The 16436-nt window shown below is 42.0% G+C and overlaps 1 long non-coding RNA gene across 1 annotated transcript; it reads right to left on the reverse strand.

The window, feature by feature from the left end:
- Positions 1-4822: 4822 nt before the first annotated feature.
- On the reverse strand, positions 4823-13823 carry LOC117801515. The gene is made up of 2 exons (XR_004624100.1): positions 13678-13823; positions 4823-5141 (listed from the first exon to the last, which is right to left on the reverse strand). It is a non-coding gene; the product is annotated as an uncharacterized LOC117801515 (long non-coding RNA).
- Positions 13824-16436: the final 2613 nt, after the last annotated feature.

Below are 16436 nucleotides of genomic sequence, written 5' to 3' on the forward strand. Positions count from 1 at the left end.
GCGAGGGAGCAGTTACCATTAATTTACAAGGAAAATGTTTTGAACATCCCAGACCCAAAAAATAACATCTCTGAGGCTTTTCTGATACCTTAGGCCACATTTTGCTAATGATGCACAAAATAAATCGAGTTAGGGCGCAGGTGCTCACAGACATCATTCAAAGCTGTGGCAGCTCGATGCTCAGGTGCTGAGTGTAGTTCCCGGGGAAGGCGCTCGGGGGCGCCACTCTTGCAGCTGGCGGTGCGCGCAGCCTCTGTAATGGCTGGCTGCGAAGCAAATGCTCAAGCTTTTCAGCTTTTTTCATAAAAGTGAAAATTCTCCTTGGATTTCTTTGCAAACAACAACAGGGCAAGTCCTCACGTAGGAGGGCTATGCAAAGTGGCATAACACAGACTTTCACAAATCAGGGGATACCTCTATTGTTTTCTTAGTGCTCATTATCTTTGTTAGGAAGGCAAGTAAGAACCGTATCTGTCAAAATTGGGTGCATTTGCAGCACTGCCTAAAAGATTAACCTTCACCGGTCTGCAACATCCCATGACACAGCATTGCTCATTATCGATGGTGATACTTGTTAGTACTTATTCTGGACACTTACTGAGGCACTGAACTAAGCACGGCACAGGCATTAGTCATGTGATCTTCCCAACAGCCCCAAGTGACTGGTACGTACTTCATAAAAGACTGTAAAAGAGGAGTGTGTTGACCAAGGCCACACAACTAGCAAGTGGCGGATAAGGAATTTAAAGCCAGGTCTTCAGGATGCCTGGGTGGCTCAGGCGGTTGAGTATATGACCTTGATTTCAGCTCAGGTCATGATCTCAGGGTCATGAGATCAAGCCCCAGGTCAGGCTCTGCACTGGACATGGAGCCTGCTTAAGATTCTCTCTCTGTGCCCCTCCACCCCTCCCCACTCCCTTGCTTGCTCTCTCTGCCTCTCTTCAGGCCCTCTGAAGACACCATCCACGTTCACCCACATACTACTCTCCACTGCCTTCTTTCCTCTCTTGGGGAACTGATCTAAATCAAACTGGTCACTCAACAAAGGTCAGCTCTTTTGGTAAACAGTGACAGCCTTTGGAGATTGAAGGTGAGATATCACCTATCAAATTGTGCCACCTGTATATTATTGATCAAACAAACAAAAAAACACCAGTCTTACAACCTGTCACGGAAAGCTGGGTGAATCCCTTTCTCTGTTCTCAGGCTCATCAGCTAATGAGCAAACACTTCGCATGAGAGGTTCACTTGGGGGAAGACACAAGAGACTCTAGCAGCAGACTCAGCTAGATCCCTAGTTGGACCAGGCTGTGGAGGTCTCTGTGGAACACGTGACCAGGCCCACTAGTGTTCTAGGCCTAGGGCTATGGGCCTTGACAGATTCTTACATGTCATTCTGGCAAGGGTAATAGGGACAGAAAAATCATTTTAGCCAGCCATACAACTTGAATAAAATCCACACCACCAATTATATAAATATACATTTCTATCATTCTTCATCTCAGTTAACAAACTTTCTAGAGTAGATTTCTGTAATGATATGTGAAAATGCCAGTGCCATCTCTGAAGTGGAGATCCCTCACTTGGTGCTTCAAATGCTGATAACTACTCGTACCAGTCAGGCTTGTCCAAACAGATCCAACAGGATATGTCTGTATAGAGATTTATTCTAAGGAATGATTGTGGAGGCTTAAGGAGTCCAAGTTCTGATGGGGGAGGCTGGCAGGCTGGAAGACTCAGGAAAGAGTCAAGTTTGAGTCCAAAGGCAGTCTGCTGGGCAACCAGGAAGAACAGATTTTGAATTAGAAGGTGTTAAGGCAGACTGCAGGCAGAACTAACTACTTACTGCTTAAGAGAGGTCGATCTCTGTTCTATGAAGGCATTCAACTAATTGGATAAGGCCCACCCACATCATGAAAGGTATTCAGCTTTACTTAAATTCCACCTATTTAAATGATAATCTCATTCAAAAAATACTTTCACAGAAACATCCAGAATAATGCTTGACCAAATACCTGGGCACTGTGTCCCAGCCAAGTTGACAAATAAAATTAACCATCATACCTCCTCAATAATAATGACCCATACATTATACTATTTATACTAAGGTATTTTTTATAAAGATTTTATTTATATAGAGAGAGAGCATGCACGAGGGGGGGAGGGGCAGAGGCAGAGGGAGAGAATCTCAAGCAGACTCGCCGCTGAGCGTGGAGAGCCCAATTTGGAGCTCAGTTCCAAGACTCCAAGATCATGACTTGAGCCAAAATCAAGAGTCAGGCACTTATGCAACTGAGCCACCCAGGCTCTCCTATACTATTTTAAATATATTTCTACACTGCAGTCCTGAGATGAGATTAAGCTCCCATAACAAATACCTCCTAAAATTCCAGGGCTTAGAAGAAGAAGTCTATTGCTCTCGTAACAAAAAGCCCAGCGTGAGGGCTCTCCACACCAGCTGCTCTCTGCAGAATGACGTCACTGAGAGACCAGTCCCATGGCAGCTCTGTTGTCTTAAGCACCAGGTTCAAGGCTACTCTAGCCACTGAGGCCCACAGGTCTGGAGCAGCAGCATGGTCCATCAGGGTTCTATTGGCCAGGCTGGGGCGTAGCCCATGCCACCCCAAGGGAAACAGGAGAATGCCATCTGGCTGTGTGGTCAGGCAGAGCAGGATAGCTAGTGGTCTCTGCCACACGCACAGTGTAATACCTGATGTCACCAGAAAGCAGAAGTGCCATCGGTATATGAACTTCACATTAGTATGCCCCCCTTTCATTTTCTTCAGAACATTTACTTCCTTTCAAAATTATCTTATTCATTTAATGGCTTACTTAGCTGGTTTGCAGGATGGAGGCAAAATGATGGTTCAGAGTGTGGGCTCTGGATCAGACTGCATGGGGTCTATCCTGTGTGACCCTGGGCAGGTTGTTTAGCTCTTGGAGTTTGTTTTCTGCATCTGTCCCCAGCTCTAAGGACCACTGACAGCTGACGTCTCTTCAGGTGCTGAGAGCTGGCCTTGCCCAGAGTCACACCTCCTCCTGGGGGCATCTGACATCTACTGACCATCGAGGGTCATAGGAGATGTAAAAACCTTGTCCAGTTGCCTCAGAGGGGACAACTGGGAAGTGCCTTCCCAGCTCCAGAGCTCCCTCAGGAATCTATAGAGACCTTTGCTGCAGCTACCTGGCTTTGCAACCCCTCCCCCTCCCTCCGTCCTAGTCCCATGGCCTTCACTTCCCGCAGATGTGGATCCCAAAGGCATTCCCCCCTAAACTTCCTGCACATGCCCCTTCATCTCAAGTCTGATTCCTGGAGAATCGGCCTAAGGCACAATCTCGTAGGCTTGTGAGGATTCAAGGAGATAAACCTTGTAAAGCACTCAGAAAAGAGCATGGCTCACAGGAAGCAATTCAATGAATTATTTGTTGAGTTCATGAAATGAACCATGTTTTGTTCACTTTCTAAGTAGATATATAAAACAAGAGAACTTAAGAGAACATTACTGCATAAACTTATGTCTAACTTATATTGAGAACACAATTAAAAAGAATAGGCAGAGTTACTGTAATATTTTAGCACCATCACTTTTTATAACCAGAAAACTCTATCACATGCGGTTCTGGCTGCAAACTGTGTGAGAGGAAAAAACATGAAGTCAAGAACCACATATAATGAAGCCTTTCATTTTGCCCTAATTTTTAGATCAATTATGTGATTCTTCAGAGCAGGGAAGCAAATGCTGAGATGAGACAGGCAGATTTGTTCCCCTCCCTCCCGCATCTTTCTGAGAAACCTAAGACCTGTGTTTGATTTCTCACATTTCCCCTTAATTCGGATTCTTGCTGCAGATGGAGCCGGCCAGGATGGAGTGCCTTCTATCTCTGCAGCCTCACTAGCACCCAGGTGACAGACACACAAAGGTCTGGGACACCCTCTGCATTCCCAGGCCTCTACGGCCATTGCCTCACCCTTCAGCCCGCTGGTTTCTTCCTCAAGAACACCACCTCCACTCTCCACCCTGTTCTCTGTGGGCTTTTATTTTTCACAGTAGTATGCTGTATTCTGACCGTGAATAAGAAATGAAATTCAGAGTCTAAACTCCACCAGTGATTTTTAAATCATTTACTCCCCAGACCACTCATAGCAACTCTTTAAAAAAACAATCACTAAAAGAGGTCACCTGCAAGTTCCCAAGGACTGAGAGCACTCTCAGATAGGCCTTTGCATTCATTTCCCTTCCATGCAAATATGCATACAGCCCACATGGAAGGAAGCACAATTACCAGCCTCAACCAGATCGATCTCTGTAAATTGAATGTCAAAGAAACCCGGGAAAGTCATAATTTACATGTAACCCACTCATCTCCCCTTTTCGGATGGACCACATTAATTCACAGGAGAAAGTAACCTTCTCAGAGACACGCGTTTACATTTACAAAGAGTAGAGTGGGAAAGAATTGTGTTTCCCTGAGAAAATAAGATTGCCTTCTACCTTTTTGTGTGTCAGCCCTAACACTGCTTTTGAAATTACATCTGTGGAAAGGACACTTGGAAAGGCAATGCTATTTGTTACAAGCACTGTTCAAATCATTCACAAGTGCCTTCAGCTTTTTCCTTTTTAGGAGTATACCTTGCTTAATTTTAATATACGTTACCCTTCAATAACAATGTATCATGTGATAACTTTCATTCTAAAGAGGTTTCTCAGAACATTTCCCCTCTGAGAGTCTTAAGCAAAGATTGTACATTAAATGGTTTTATAAAAGACCCGGGATAAAGGCTATTATCCACATGTAACATTCACTTGTACCGTATCTCATGATCGATTGACAGAAAGCAGTTTATTGGTCAATATCACCGGCCAAGGGCAGAGACAGAGGTCCAATTCCAGCCATCTGGAAATCTATTATCACAGGGTTAATGCACAGGCTTTCACCTCTAGAGATCTGGTTTCAGCTTCATCAGTTAAAAGTGAGTTGGGTGATCTTCTTTTACCACATTAAAGACGCATTATGCAGTTTAGCCTAAAGAAACACCATTGGTCACGGGCATCCATTTAGTACAAGTCAACCTCGGGGAAGAGTCCAGTCTCCTCGCCATGCCTCCATCATTGATCACTTATTCCCTGCTCAGGCTGACCCTAGACAAAATCACAACATAGGCAGAATTAGATGGGGTCACTCTTTTTTTTTTTTTTTTTTAAGATTTTATTTATTTATTCGACAGAGATAGAGACAGCCAGCGAGAGAGGAAACACAAGCAGGGGGAGTGGGAGAGGAAGAGGCAGGCTCATAGCAGAGGAGCCTGACGTGGGGCTCGATCCCATAACACCGGGATCACGCCCTGAGCCGAAGGCAGACGCTTAACCTCTGTGCCACCCAGGCGCCCCTAGATGGGGTCACTCTTAGTCTATTAGTCAGTGGTATAGACTAATGAAAGAAATAGAAGAGTGGAAGAAGGGACAAAAGACCTGTGTCCTAGGCCCAGATGCACTTGAGCACGTCACGACTTTTCTGTGGTTCATTACCTTTGTCTGTAAAATGCGGATAACAACCACCCTTCCATCTTGAGTGTTCTTGGAGGATCAAAAGAACTCGTGGCTATGAAAGCTATAAATTATTTGCAAATGACAGGATGACTGCTATCATTTTGTGCCCTCATTTTTCCTTAAATTTTCCACATGCCCTCCCCCATTTACAGAAGCCTACTGCCCTCCTATTACCTCTGCTCCTCCCCAGACCAGGCTACATCCCGAGGCTTTACCGACCCTCTATCCCAGCAACGATTTCCCTGTTGTTTCCCCTTCCCGCAAGGTCTGATCTCAGCTAGATGCCAAATAGTCTAGCAGAGAACCTACTACCCCCTGTGCTTATGTGGGAAAAGTGCTGCCCCACCCAACACCTATTAGAGACCCTGAATTTTCCAGAGCAATTTCAATAGTGACACACGATGATTAGGATCTCAGAGGGGTGAAGAAAGAACTTTTACCAATTTTCAAACCTAAAGGAAGGCATGGTGCCTCGGTCAGTATTCTGCTGGGCACCAAGCCTGGGAAATCCAGGGCCAGCCTGAAGGAGATAAAGATAGCTACTGTCCATCCGTATCCCAAACTCATGTGACTTTTCCACATCCCCAGACCAGAAGGAACTCTGTAGATGATACAGCTCACCTGTGATTCCAAGACACAGGCTTCAATTTAGAACTTCATTCCAGGGCTAAATGGGGCGTTGCTCCCTCTACTCCTGTCATATTACCTCAGATATGTCACTTGGTTAAGTTGGAACCAAAGACTGTCTTAAGCTAGCTCAAAACCGTCCACTGCTGGATTATTAATGAATATATACTTTTTAAAACCCAAATAGAGTTCTCCACATTTCCATCAGTGTTTCTGGGTCACTTTCCTTCGGCACAATTTGGTTTCCTCTCAGGAAGTGCAAGCTAGGATTCATTTGGTCTTAAACCAAATTATTAGATAACCATGGTGCCCCCAGATCATATCAAGATAAGTATCCATCTCACTAAATGCAAATGTTTTCAGATAAGGCCCTGCGTGGAATATCCGTGGCCCCTTCACCCTGCACCCCCACTCCCCGGGAAGAGCCAGTGCAATCAAGGTCCTCCTATGAGGGCAGAGCTCTTGGAACAAAAATACACAACTTTCCAGCTCCCTCACTTCAGCTGTGCTTACCCACACATTCCTAATCCATATTTTGGAAATGACATCATTCCTAATCTATATTTTGCAAAAGAATTAAGGAAAATATTACGAGGAGTAAACTGAAGGGTTTAGGGCCTGGTGAGGAGGCAGATGATGGGGTCAGGTTCAGGGGCTAGGGAGGAGCTGGTACAGGGACCAAGAGAAGAGGAGGTATTAGGGCTGCCTATGAGGTCTTGATAGCTTTTTAAGGGGACAGTCCCCTACCCTGAATCTTCCTCAGTGGAGGGCTTTATTGAGTGTCAAAAAATAAACAAATAACAGGGAGCCTATTCAAAATTCAGATTATACATCTCACCCCCTGAAATGGATCAGTAGGTCTGGATTTGGGGCTGCTTTTTTTTTTTTTTTTAGCAGATACAAGTTATTCTGAAGCAGGTGGCCAGAGGACCTCACCTGGGGATCTTCCAGCTATTGATTTCATTATTTAATGAAACAGGGCAAAATATAAATGAGCAACTTTGAAGTGAAGGCACTGGGCTTTATGAATGGGGCTCCCCCATGCAGGCGTGATCCCAGGGGAAGGTGTGGGTGAAGATCCTCGAAGAGAAGGGTGAAGCTTGAGAGAATTCATTCAGCTGACATGGGACAGGCACATTACATACCTGCATAAAAGGAGGCATTATAGTGCTTAATCGCTACCTCTCCAGGGTTTTAAAAATGTACTCTGTGGTCCTTGATTGCTTGAAAATCTAGGGAAAGATGTCAAAGAGCAATACCCACAAATAATGGCAAGAGACAGCTGTGAAGAATGACTTTATCTGGCCTCCAAGTGAAATGATACAGACATCTCCCCCAATCTTATAAGAACATCGTTTCTGTATTTTTATTTACTCCTGCAAATATAAACAGTGTTTATAGTATGCTTTGTGTTATACAAGGAAGGGATGCTTAAAACAGCCCCACAATTTCTACGTATAAAATAAATATCTGTATTGTCCACTCTATTCTGGCCATCTCAACACAGTATTTCAGCAACGATTTTGTTTTAGGGGATCTCAATTTTGAAAACTATTTTCAATATTCCAAAAAGGAAATCTCTTATTTCTCTAAGACCGTATAGTTCAAAATGAAATACTTTCAATATTTTCAGTATGTTAAAAATCTTCTCGAAAGATGTAAGCGAAAATAATAGCAGAAGTCCTTGGTAGCAAAATGGTTGGGGGAAATCTCACTTCAAAGGAATATCTCACACTTCAGCTATATCCTGGCAACTAAAGGTAGCTTCATCAAGAGTCAAATTCGTTTCAGAATTAAAAGCCTTTATAAATGTTCTGCTCCAGAACTCTCTCTGGAACACAAATCGCTACATCTGCCATTGAGTCACATGCAATGTCAGGTTGAATTTTTGTATTTTAATGATTTTATTTTGGTCTCAAAAACAGAAAAAATTAGGCAAGAAAGATAGCACAAGAAAGAGAAGCTGTCAGAAAAATGAGCACATTCCAAAAACCAAATAAGCTGTCTCCCCAAAAAAGCATCACTTTCTTTGTTGTTTATCATATGCTGAAGTGATTTGCATGCTGTTATTTCAGGTGGAACTTTCCATTACATTTTCATTCTCTCAAGAGCCAGTTGCTACCCCCTCCTCAGTCTATCTAGTTGCTATGGAAATGATGATGTACAGTAGGACAGAGCAAAGGCAACAAGGCTTTAAGCAGAAATATTAACAAAGGAATCATCTGGAAAGAATGTGGAAATTGCTCTCCATCAGGCAAAAAATATATTGAAAAAAATACCTACGTTTATAATCTGCCCTAAAAGAATAATTATCTAGCAGTAAGCACTTCAACCATCTTTGTTCAACTGATTTTATTTTTTAAACCTGAATAACATGATATTATGTTACAGCTTGAATTTTATTCACTTTCTTGCCCTCCCAAGTGTTGAGAGCTTTAGGGTTTTATTTATATATATATATATATATATATGAAAGGATCCTGGGGGCACCTGGGTGGCTCAGTTGGTTAAGTGTCTGCCTTTGGCTCAGGTCATGATCCTGGAGTCCCAGGATCCAACCGCATCGGGCTCCCTGCTGAGTCTGCTTTCTCCCTCTGACCTTCCCCCCTCTCATGCTCTCTCTCTCATTCTTTCTCTCTCAAATAAAATAAATAAAATCTTTTTTAAAAATTAAAAATAAATAAAAGGAGGGGCGCCTGTGTGGCACAGCGGTTAAGCGTCTGCCTTCGGCTCAGGGCGTGGTCCCGGCGTTATGGGATCGAGCCCCACATCAGGCTCCTCTGCATTGAGCCTGCTTCTTCCTCTCCCACTCCCCCTGCTTGTGTTCCCTCTCTCACTGGCTGTCTCTATCTCTGTCAAATAAATTAAAAAAAAAAAAACTTTAAAAATAAATAAATAAATAAATAAATAAAAGGAGATTGGTTTAGGGGCGCCTGGCTGGTTCAGTCAGAAGAGCATGCAACTCTTGATCTCTGGACTGTGAGTTTGAGCCCCATGTTGGGGGTAGAGTTTATTTTTTTAAAAAATTGGGGGGGAGGGGCGGTTGGTTTAAATTTTGCCAGGCTAACTTGGTGGAAGTCATTTCAGATTCCTCACACTCACAGAGAATCTTCCATGGCTCAAGTTTTCAAAGGCAGTGGTTAACCTAGAAATCATACTCAGCTTTGAAATGTGCATGTCACCTTAGACAAGTATCTTGAACTCTAAATCTTTGTTCCCTCCTCTGGAAAATAAGATGATACCACTTATGTCACCAAGTTGTGTAAAGATTGGATCTAATGAAAAGTTTGGCACATGATAGGCATTCAATAAATGCTCGCATGGAGGCATTTTAACCGATTTCCTCAGCACACACCAACTGAATGGAGAAGGCGGTTTGGAGAATCCTCATGGGTCGCAAGACAGTTCGGAGAAAAGGATCCAGGCTTGGCCTCAGAATTTCTGTGAATAATCCATAAAGTGGGTTATCCATACAAGCAGATCATCAAGTGTTGGCTATCCATGGAAAAGAGCTTCCCCCATGCATCCAAGATAAAGACCCTGGTGGGCACGATAATTCCAGGCTGTGGTTTGACACTGAGCGCTGGCAATGTTAGCCTTCCCCACAAGCTCAACTATTCAGAGCACAGAAATATCACATTATAATATCCAGCCTGTGGCAAAAGCGATTTGAGAGCAGTGCAAACTCCTCCCTTCTTCTCTCCACCAGCGTCCAGACTGCTAAATATTTGGTGCCAGTGGTTACGGTTGATTCCATTTCCAGAAATGCAATGCAGCTGGAAAATATTTTTTCTCATAGTGGAAAAAGCCTCCGCTGTTATGTATCTCTTCAACAAACACAGGAAACTGTTATGATACATATAGAAATTGACTTTAACGCAAGGTAAAACACATGGTTTACCAAGCCCCACACAGGAAAGAAAGGCCATGTTGCTACTATCAAGTGAATTTATCACATTTCATATTATCATTTGTGATTATTGGCTCTCCTGAAAATGCGTCCCTTTTCTACAAGTGTAGCTAGGTGATTTTAGAATTGTGTTGGATATGTAAATTTAAGTTTGTTGGTATAAGTCCTTTCAACTCAATTCCTTTAATTGTTTTACAAAAAATGAGAAAATATGCTGACATTGACTTTTAAGCTTTCGTTCCTTTCTATTTTTACTATGTTAAATGAGTTGGCCGACCCTAACTTTAGGAATTCATTCAAAACATTTAAATAAATCACACAAAGCTCCATTTCTTTATTCATCCAGTCTTAAGAAATCTACTTTCAATTTAAATTAACAGTATTTGCAAGAAAACCTCCATTTACAGGTACTTAAAATGAGTCCTACAATGTGGTAGGCATTTTAGTACATTACATTGTATAATCCTCACAACAACTCTAGAAGTAGGTATGTTGTTATTTTACAAAGAAACCAAGGGTGGGAGTCTGCTCAAGGCCATAAAACTAAGAATGCTAGAACCAGGATCCGTCTTTCGATTCCGAGCCAATTCTTTGAATTCTTCTTTCCAATTCTTCTAGCACTTGGACACCTAACTGAACTTCTCCAGAAGTTGGAAATCAACTCTTCTAGAAATTTAATTAAGAATCACCCTTACTTGGTCTTCGATTGTGATGATGATATATTATTCTTAACTCCATTAAAGTCTATGACAATGGTTCCAACTCTGGGGAGCTTTTTTAATACAGATGTGTAGGCCCCCACTCCGGCAAATTTAATAGACTATCTGGGGTGAGGACCAGGCATCTTTTGTATAGTTTTAAAGTGCTCCAGATGATTCTAATGTGTAGACAAGATTGAAAACCAAAGCCTTAAAATACGATATCCTATTGAACCTAGGAAGTCATAGATTGTAAGTCACATCCTGATTTCCGAGATGTTAAAATGGGAACCATAGTTGAAAGTGATATCAAGATACCAGGAATTGTGTGACCCATCCCAGTTCCAGGGATGTTAAAATATGAACAAACGTACATTTCAGAATCATTAAAAGAGAGTTCGCCACATAAGATGAAGAAAAGTAAGACATGCTCTTGGGCTGCTCAGTTATATAAAACAAACAAGTTAGAGTAAAAAATGCCCTCGAAAGCATTTTTTTTAAAATATAAGTCTTTGTGGTTTGATTGTTTTCTATTTGCGCCTAACAGTTATTGCTCATCTCCTTAACATAGAAGGTGAGAACCATATAGTACATTATCCCCAAAAAAGTTTGCTCTGCCAGTCAGCCAGTCACACACCAGCAATCCGGAGGTAGAGATGAAAGATTATAAGCAGACTCTTTCAACTCAGGTAGAGCCCATTTGAGGTGAGAATCCAGAGTAACTGCTCTTCCTGCCCCCTCCTCGGAGCTCAGGAGACTTTCCTTCAACATTCCCCAGCACCTGCTCCTCCCTCCCTGGTCCCATAAAGATCAGCAACCGATAATTCCATTTTCTATCTCACACAAACAAATGTGGACAGAGAGTAAGAAAGGAAGACAGGTTAAATGAGCATTTGCATTTCTTAATCCATATGTAATAGAATAACATGGAGCCATTTAAAATCACGTTGTAGAATAGAATATCACACCAAATTCTCACAATACACGGTTAAGTAAAAAATTAAAGTTGCAAAACAACAATCAAGACTGGAGAAATTACACAAAATATTACTGCATCAAAATGTTGTGATAACAGATTTCCTTTTCTTTATACTTAATTTTCCCAATTTTTATAGCAAATGTATGTTAAAAATCAGAAAAAGTGTTAGGGCACCTGGGTGGCTCAGTTGGTTAAGCATCCAGCTCTTGATTTCAGCTCGGGTCATGATCTCAGGGTCACGAGACTGAGCCCCACATTGGGCTCCACACTGGGCATGGAGTCTTCTTGAAAGATTCCCTCTCTCTCCCCACTTCCCTTTCTGCCCCTCCCCCTTCATGCTTGTGCTCTCTCTCTCTCTCTAAACTAAATAAAATATTTGTTTTTAAATCAGAAAAACTGTTACACATATATGGAGTAAATGTGGTTATTATACAAATTAGAATAACTACATGGAAAATTCCTAAAAGCCAATATTAAATAAGAAGTAAAAGAATATAAAACTGTAACTGTCATAAAACAAAAAGTCTTTTTATCATGCACAGACAAAAAAGAGTAGTAAAAAGAAAAATACCAAAATGTTATTAATTAATTATCTTCAGGTGGTGGGTGATCACTTTAAATATCTAGTTATTTAATATTATTCTTTATATTCCTAATTTTTTTAAAGAGAAAGCGTGGCTTTAAATTTTCAAGCATATAAAAACTATCACATCACATACTCACTGCTTGCATTTAATGGAATTAAGATTTGCCATATTTAATTCAGGTCTCTCTATTTTTAAGGAATAAAATATTCTAGAGCTAAAATCTAATCCCTCCTTCATTCTCCCCCCTTTTTTAGAGGTAATCATCATTCCGTAATTATGCATGTTGTAGAACTTTTGCTACTCATATATGTATGTATAAACCACATTTACTACATTTTAATGTGCCAAGCAGTATCATACTATACATATCCTTTTGTGGGTTTTTTTCCCTTTAAGTTTTTGCCACGTTAATATGTAGATCTAATTCACTGATCTTAACTACTGTACACTATTCCATTATCCTCAAACTTCAGCATACGTCGGAATCATGCAGAGGCCCCACAATATAATGCTTCCATGAATGAACATGGCTGTGTTACTGTATAACTTTACTATGGGCACTAACATTCATATTTCATAAAATTTTTACATGATATAAAACATTATGTGTCACAGATATTTTTAAGCTTCTAAAAATGTAAAAACTATTTGCCAGCTAAGCAGAAACAGACAGGTAGCTGGATTTAACCCAGGAGGCTGCAACCAGTCAAACCCCCACTCTCATCAATAGAGGTTTGGATCATTTCTACGTTTTTGCCATTACAGACAGTGCTCCTTGAGCGTTTATGAGAAAGTCTTAGAGTAAATACTTAGAAGTGAAATAACTGATTCATAGAGGAGAGGCATCTCCCAACTGTACTGGGAATTACCAATTCTTTCTACAAAGTAATAGCACAAAACCTGCCCCCCACCAACAATGAGTATGAGTTCTGTTTTCTTAAATCCTCGAGCATAGATGGTTTTAGCAGGCCTTTTGATGTTTGCCCATCCGGTGGCTGTGGAATGGTACCTCACTGCTGTTTTATTTTGCCTTCCTGTGGTCATTCCTGAGGTTGCTATCTTTTTAGTTTTGACCATTTGCTTTTCCTTTCCTATCTTCACTTTCATATAGCTCACAATAATAGAAAAGGAGGAGAATGCCAAGTTAATTATTCAGGAGTCGCTTGCTCCAAAGCTCGTCAATATAATGGAATTTCCTACTCAGGTCCAAAGAAGCAGCTCACTGGTGCTGGAATTACCGACTCTTCCCTCCCCGTGTCATTAGCACACTGGCAAAACTGGAAATTAAGTTTCCCTTAGACTAAACAAGAGAGGTCCCTTGACTTACAGACTCGTTGACTTCTCTCTCCGACTGATCACGGTTCTGGTCTCAAGAAAGTGGTTCCAGGTGTTCCTCTCCCTAGAGCTCACCTCACCAGGACATGCATAATGCTTTTCTTAGAAATGCCATCCTGTTCTCTTACTCACGCTCTGCTGCTAGGTCACCCAGGAAATGAGATAATAAAACTACTGAAATTAATTAAAAGCATCTGTTATACTAAACAAATAAAGCATCTTGAGTCTTTCAGAAAAAAAATCAGCAGACCAAATTTTTTCCTACCGTGACGTCTAATGAAGCCACCTTCTAAAACCATGTTCTTCAGTCTGGCTCTTCCAACTATTTCATACCCAACCTGTGCCTCGAGAGTCACTTGGTTTCTCTTTCCAGCTGTCAGCTGGGCAGTCGGCTTACACTCAGCCACATCCCTGTTCCTCTAACCATATGCGTTTCTTATATTTCACTCAATTTCCCATTCTGAAACTAGGAAATCAGATTATATTAGTTTATCAGGGAAATATGAGGGGACCCAACGGGCTGTGAATCTCTTTTACTAGAATCCCAAATTACATGTGTTAGGTTAACTACAATCAGTCTCAGATTTTCTTGTTTCTTTCTTCTGTTCCCCCCATGTTTTCAACATTGTCTCAAGCTGCTTTCTTAGGGTCACACTTACTCAATGAGAAGATCATAAATGAAGGAAATTGAGTTGGAAGGTTTTAGAATCTTCATCTCATCATCTAATGACTTGACTAGCATTTATGAGCAGTCTAACTCCAGCTAATTCACTCTCTGAATCTTTAGCTGCCATACAATTTGAACATCAAACCCTAAAACCACAGGGTGGGTGTTTTCTGCTCTGGTGAAATAGTCTTTTCAAGTTTTCCTAAAGGGAACGGTTTTTAAAGCTACCCCTGGTAGCCTGCAAGTCCTCAAAAACCACATTCAAATGACTGCTTTTGTCCCCACTGCTTTGAGCTTTCCAAGTTTTTCATCACTCAGTGGGTCCAGATAGAGCCACTCAAGTTAAACATGGCTGGGAAGAGAAAGATTAGACAGGACATTAGAGAGCTTCTCTAGTCTCCCCAAAATCCGGCTCTCGGACACCCTCATCGCCCTGCACTTCAGCAGCAACGACTCTCAGTACGACGGAGAGCCTTACGGTGAGAGGGCATTCATCCTTTCATCTATCCACCCACTTATCCATCAAATTCTCCCACTTCTCACACTCTTCAGCAGCTTGCCAAGCATTCTTCCCCATCTCTACACCTACAGTCTTCATGGGCGTCCTGCTAACGTACTACCGTGTCCCTTCCGTAAGCCCACAACACAGACCTGGAAGAGCCACGCTCAAAGCACTGGCTTACCTGCACCAGGGAAGATCCTTGGGTCACACCTCATGACTCAAACTGGATGAAGCAAAAATCCATGGGTAGAACTTTAGAGGTCAAATGATGTCATTGGCATTTGAAATCTCAACTCCCCACTGTGCGGTCTTCATTCTTAGCTTCCTCTTAGGAATCCCTCCGATACAGGTCTCTTGCACGGTAAACCGAGCCCCATTCTCAAAGTTTTTTATCAGGAAACGCAAGACCAGCTCCCTTTCTGTTCCATGACTCCTTCAGCCTCACGTGATTCCTCACTTTCCTCAGGCAGAGAAACAGCTATTAGGAAAATGGCCCGGAATGAGTCATAGCGCAGGGCAGAGGGCTTGGGTTGTCATCTCAACTCTGTTCCTTCTCTGTTGTGTGTTCTTGAACAATTTGTTTTTTTTCTCTCTGGCCCTCAATTTCCTCGTCTGTAGAATGTCATGATCTCTGTGAAGCCTTCCCCCAAGCAAGTGCCCCTCCCCCCACTGAACTAGTCACTTCCTCCCAAATACTCACAACACACTGTCCTGCATTTACCCTGACACACCAGATCCTAGAGGAGTAGCTCCTGGAAAGCAGAAATTTCTCTTGTAGCTCTAAGCCAGGACACAATGGGTACGGAGTATTTCATTCATTGGTAGGATCAGGAGACCCCAGAGCTCCCCTAATCTTTGAAGTCACATGATTTATCTGGCCATTGTACCCCAATCTGGATTTATCCCTAACTGGCTGGACCAATCCCCTCTGCATCCTTTCCTTCTCTGAAGCAGCTCCCAAAACCCAATCTCCACTTTTGAGCTTTTCCAGACTAACTAACCTCTTCCAGTCTTTACACCCCATTCAGGTTCCTCTGCGTTACTCACTATAGGCCATATGACCCCAGGTAGTCCTTCCCTCTGCTTTGAAAATGCCATCATTGTGACCCAGTCTTGCCAGTCTTTCCATTTTCAAGCCTCCAAGTCTGATTATTGCAGAACCGTCTTGGCTTGCAAGGTGCCAGAAATCAAGGGCTGTCGATCCATCTAGACAGTGCCCCGAGCATGTAGCTGTCTCATAAATGCTTTTAGGGATAATGAATGGTAATGACATTCAGATTGATTATAATGTTCTGCAGTGTATGTTCCAGATGAGCACAAGAGTCAATTTAAAAAGTCCAATTCAGTGACTATCAATGGAAGATGGCAACTCACAAATATGGGAGGGGGCTTATAGTTTGAAAGAACATATTCAAAATGATTATATTATTTTATATATTTGGAAAATGTAAAAAAAAAAAAACATGCTATTTAAAAAACAAACTAGGGGCGCCTGGGTGGCTCAGTCGGTTAAGCATCTGCCTTCAGCTCAGGTTATGATCCCAGGGTCCTGGGGTCAAGCCCCGAGACAGACATCAAACTC

Source organism: Ailuropoda melanoleuca, chromosome 3 (genome assembly GCF_002007445.2).
Source record: "Ailuropoda melanoleuca isolate Jingjing chromosome 3, ASM200744v2, whole genome shotgun sequence".
Classification (NCBI taxonomy): Eukaryota; Metazoa; Chordata; class Mammalia; order Carnivora; family Ursidae; genus Ailuropoda; species Ailuropoda melanoleuca.